Source organism: Musca autumnalis, unplaced genomic scaffold, assembly GCF_047663935.1.
Source record: "Musca autumnalis isolate F117 unplaced genomic scaffold, ASM4766393v1 scaffold_4, whole genome shotgun sequence".
NCBI lineage: Eukaryota > Metazoa > Arthropoda > Insecta > Diptera > Muscidae > Musca > Musca autumnalis.
In genome coordinates this window covers 134102980-134108837 of record NW_027411977.1, presented here as the reverse complement: position 1 = coordinate 134108837, position 5858 = coordinate 134102980, and positions in this window count along the sequence as shown.

Below are 5858 nucleotides of genomic sequence, written 5' to 3'. Positions count from 1 at the left end.
TAATGAAATTACATGAGATAAAGAAGTAACTCTAATTTTACTGGAAGTTTTTCTCAAAAAGAGTATTCAAACAAAAAAAAAATTAAATATTTCTTAGACAACTTGTTCAAACAGTACATTTTTAGTACATAACCTTCAGAACAATCTATCTCTTCTTTTCAAAATTCCAAAAATAAAAATTATTTAGAGAAAAAACGTAATAATTTATTAAAGTAGCTCAAAAAATTGTAGTCGACCAAATCATTTCGGGGGGGCCCGGGCCCCCAGTGCCCCCACCCCCTGCGTACGTCCCTGCTCCAACAGCAATCATTATTCCAAATTTCAGGATTCCTGCTCTATCCGTTCACCCAAATCCAAATTGTATTAAATTTAGAACAAGTTGTACTTTTTGTACTCATAAATACGAGTTTTCAAAACTACTTCCATTCTACATTCCAACAGCAACCTTAGTTCCAAATTTCAGCATTCCAGCTCAATCCGTTTACCCAAATCCTAAATGTACGAAATTTAATACAATTTATAACTTTTTGTACCCATAAGTACGAATTTTCGAAACTACTTCTATTCTACACTCCAACAGTAACCATAATACCAAATTTCAGGATTCCAGCTCTATCCGTTCGCCCAAATCCTAATTGTACTAAATTTAGTACCATTTAGCACTTCTCGTACCCATGTATACACCTTTCCAAAACCACCTCCTTATGTCAACCGCACTTTTTAGCCTTGATTCTCACTCCAAATATCAACCTTTAAGCTTTGTTTGTTCACAAAATACGAATTTGTACCAAATTTAGTACATTTTAGTACTTTTCGTACATTTATATTTCGAACATTCAAAAACCCTTTGGTACATCTATCCTACACTCTATCAGTAATGCTAATTTCTCCAAATTTCAGAACTCTAGCTTACCGGTTCGCAAAATACAAATGGTACCATATTTAGTACCTTTTAGTACTTTTCGTACTGTTCTAGGACGAATTTCCGAACCCCAACATTATTTGACACCTTCGGACAAGGAGTAACCGTCACGCAAAATTTCAAGATTCTAGCTCCAGCCGTTTAGACTGGGCGTTGATTACACTGTGAACCGAAATTTTGGGGGGTGGAAAATTCCTTTTGGAGATGAAAGCTCTTGGTGAGTATATACAGAACCCAGAAGGACAGATCCGCCGTGAGTCGAACTTCCGCGTTATGGCGTGATGAAGTTTTTGCTAGAGACCCTGTAAGCCATCAGGAATTAGCGTTATATCTTTGTTCACTGTTAATTTAGCTTATTTTTGAGATTACATGTCTGCAGTCAAATCGAATGAGGATTATTTTCGTAGAGCTCTTCGACCTTCTAACTCCCTTCCTTCAATGTCCTTTTCGTCCTTTATTTTAAGAGCTGCTATAAAAGCACCACAAGATGACGTTTTTCAGCTTCGAAATGTTCTGCAAAAATGTCGCTCAGAAAATTTTAGGTACGGCTCTCATTGACAACAAATCGATTTTGTCGCGTTTTCGTGGTCATATCTCAAAAGTTCGACTCACGGCGGATCTGTCCTTTTGGGTTCTGTATATACTCACCAAGAGCTTTCATCCCCAAAAGGAATTTTCCACCCCCCAGACTTTGAGCTCCATTTTGTTGCACAGTGTTATCAGTCTGTGAGTCATCATTACTCAACTCTTTTATAACACTGTGCAACATTTTTAAGGTGATCTTGTGCAAACAATTCGAACTGAGGATTTTTTGAAAGTACAGACCCAAACGACAAGAAACCCTAGTTGGGTTTCGTTGTGTCATATCCAGCTCGGATTTTATGGCCCCATCTAAACATGGTTAAATATTGAGTTTTTAAAGAAATTCGGGGCTATGTCTCTGAAACCAATGCGAATATTCTTCTGACCTCTGAAGCAAATTTGTAAATAAGGACAAGAATAAAATATTTGGAGGAATAATGGACTCGGGTTTTTGTAGTCTAAATATGTATTTTAAAAAATGCATACTAGAAGTTGTTTGCATTTTCAGTGTTGCATAGTGTAAGTATAGATTATTTCTACCGAATCTTACATTCAAAAAGGGCAACAAAATACAATTTAGAAAGTTTTTGTCGGTTTTTTAAATTGTGGAAGGAACTCTTCTCCATTAGAAAATCTTTAAGCTTTCAAAATATGCGAAAATGAAGGGTCAATACAAATCATAAAAACTGCATGCAGTAAAAATAATAAGCAATTCATGAAAAGGTTTTAAAATGGATGTAAGCCAACATTTTAGAATGCTTTATCAAGAAAACTACGAGACTTTTGTTTTACACTTTCTTCATCTGAAAGAACATAACAAAATCTGCTTTTTAAATTTTAATTTAAAAAATACTACTAAGTTTTGTGGCAAGTGGCCGTATACGAAAACCCTCTTTTTATAAAAGCGTTTTGAGGTGCCAACCCGAAAACTAAACCGACTGCATATATATTTTTGTGGGCTTATCAAGAACATCAAAATCTAGTCCTTTATCGATCGATTTTGTACAAAATATTAGATTTTACGGAAATGGTGGCCAGAAAATCAAAATATTGTTACGAAAATAACTAATAGATTTAAGTTAATTTAGACGAATTTCTGTTAATTCAAGAATTTGAATTATAACGTTAATTTTCAGTAAGCATTTAGTTCAGGGGTGAGCACGCCTTTGTGCTAGCACACAGGCAAATTGTGAAAACGTACTCTTAGTTTTTTGTGAACCATAAACAATTAAAATTTTATGCAATTTTTTATTTGTATTTTCTAATAATTTGCATTGCGGAAGATTTTAGACAACATTAATGTTTAAAAAAAATTGAAATAAGTAATGAAACATCAAGAAAAATTAAATATTAATTCTCCCTTAAATTTGCCTCTCTCTCGATTTTGCTCAGCTCTGATTTACACTGCTTACTTTGCTATTGCTTTGATCATTCGATTATGCTTCTGCATTGTAACCCCTTCTCCTCTCCCTTATTTACATAACAGCCCCTTAGATGTAAACGCTCACCGGTCAGTTTGTATGTGCGTACATGTGTGTATTTGCCAATTGGTTAGCAGTTGGTCGGAACATTTTAGAAGCTTCTAGATCAGCCAAGATCATCCATACACGTTAACGTGACTACATGATACGTGTACTCACAATGAGAATAACAATCACTCGTCGTTGAGCAGCCGACAAGTAAACATGTGCATGGATGTACGCATAATTTTAGTGGGGACACAACCACTGAATGCTGACACAAACTTTCAATCCCGCGACGGCCGGTTCTATGCACCGGATTGACTCGGAGGAATCTTCGACCAGGGGCCGTCACCTCAACAATTATGTGTTTGTGTTCGTGTATTTTTTTCACCATGGGAGCGGCAATTTATCCCGGAATGTCTGCTCCGAGCTCTTCTGGTCCGTGCCGGGATAGAAATAAACCCCGGGCCAGAATGGATCTGTTCCGTTTGCCAGATCCGCATCCACCACATGTCAACAATGGTGAGATGTAATGGATGTATGGAATGGGTGCATTTTCGTGGGTGCTCTGGCCTTAGTAGCACCCGGGATTACAGCGACAGGTATGTTGCTGCTTGCTGCGTCAGCGCATCACCCAGTGCGTCTTCTACGTCGTCGTTTGACTCTTCGTCGTCTTCGGAATACGAGACGCCCCCGCAGTCTCCCCAACAACAACAACAAATGCAGCATCTAACACCACATGTTGTTGTTCAACGGCCCGGAAATGCATCATTCCTGCAATTCAATTGCAACGGTCTCCGCAATAAGGTCAGTGAAATTGTGGACTTTATGAGTCGGAAAAACATCATGGTCGCCGCGATCCAGGAAACAAAGCTCACCGCCACCTGTAGCTTACGTTGTGATGGTTACAACGTTTTGCGGAAGGATCGCACAAGAAGCGGAGGAGGAGGACTTGCCTTCCTAATACACCAGTCTGTCCAGTACAGACCTATCTCGCTTGAGCTTGGCTCTAGTGACCCATACATGGAGTGTATGGGGGTAGCAGTAAAGTGTGGTACTGCCGAGGTAGAGCTGCTTAATGTGTACATACCGCCGATGAATAGCTGTGTCCGACGTTATATGCCCAATATTAGTTCGCTGTTAGAGGGCGATAACCGTCTGGTGCTAGGGGACTTCAATGCTCATCATGAGCTTTGGCACTCCGTCCTAGGTAATGACCAGCGGTGTACAGCGCTGGCAGAGCAAATCGATAGCTCCACGTTTTGCACGGTGAATGAAGACGCTCCTACGAGGATTAGAGGAAACTGCCACAGCTCGCCAGATATCACCATTGTGGCACCAGGTCTGATAAATGACGTAACCTGGCAATCCGTCATTTCCCTTAGTTCGGACCACCTCCCTATCATCGTCTCCGTAAACAGACCACCCGACTTCATAACCTCTGAACGCCGTACTTTCCTGAACCATGGGAAAGCTGATTGGCAAGGTTTCAGAGAATTTACCAATCACCGCTTCAGTCAATTGCCCACCCCCTCAGATCCTCGGGTAGCTGAGAGAACTTTCCGAGACATCATCACTAAAGCAGCCGCTCGCTGCATACCTGCTGGTCGAATACCCGAAATAAGACCAAATTTCCCAGCAGAGGCGACGGGACTAGCAAATGAACGTGATGAGCTTCGTCGTACGAACTCCGAAGACCCAAGAGTTAGAGAACTTACTCTTGAAGTCAACAGGCTAGTGGGCGAACATAAGCGGAAAAAGTGGCTAGACCATCTGAAGCAGTGCAACATTGGTGCAGGAATAAGTAAATTGTGGGCAACGGTTAAATCACTCTCGAGTCCGGAAAAGAAGGATGACAGAACGGCTGTTACTTGACAGTAACTGACCCAAAGAGGTGCGCGTGTTATTTTAACCGGCAGTTCATAGAGCACCCCGAGGGTGATAGGGCGAAGAGAAGTGTGCTACGCCGTATAAGAAGAACTCTTCCAGCCGAGGAGGTACCACCACAATTTACGATGAGCGATGTTGCAGATGCCATCCGAAACGCTAAATCATCCAAAGCGTTGGGCCCGCACCGAATATCGATGGTAATGCTTAAGCAGCTGGATGAACCTGGAGTTGAGTATTTAACAAGTGTTCTCAACCTATCGTTAGCCACCCATGTTGTACCGGATGCCTGGAAAGTTGGCAGGGTGGTCCCGCTACTGAAGAATGGCAAGGATGCCAGCAGAGGTGAATCGTACAGGCCGATTTCACTCCTGTCGCCAGTAGCAAAGATCCTAGAGGCGCTACTCCTCCCCACGATGAGAAGGTGTTTTCCAGTTGCCCATCATCAACATTGATTTCGGAAAATGCATAGTACTACAACAGCATTAGACGCCATATCCACACATATCAGTAGAGGACTGAACCAGAAAAGGCCGTGCGACCGAACAGTCATGGTGGCTCCTGACCTATCGAAGGCCTTCGATACAGTCAACCATGCCAAGCTGTTCGAGGATATGGAGAAAACTAATCTCCAGCCATGTTTGAAACGTTGGGTAATCAACTATATGTGTGGACGCCAGTCGTTTGTAGAATTCAGAAACAAGAAGTCCAAAACCCGTAGAGTGAAACAGGGAGTTCCCCAAGGAGGGGCGATATCTCCGGAACTGTTTAACCTCTACCTTTCTGAAATTCCACACCCTCCAGACGGCATAGAGATCCTGATGTATGCGGATGATTGTACGATCTTGGCGTCGGGTCCTATCGTCGATGACATATGTGATAGGTTAAATGTCTACATAGCTGACCTAGTGCAGTTCTTCCATTTGAGGAATATGAAAATATCCGCCGCTAAATCCACAGCCACGCTGTTCACCACATGGACGGCCGAGATGAGGCTCCCACTG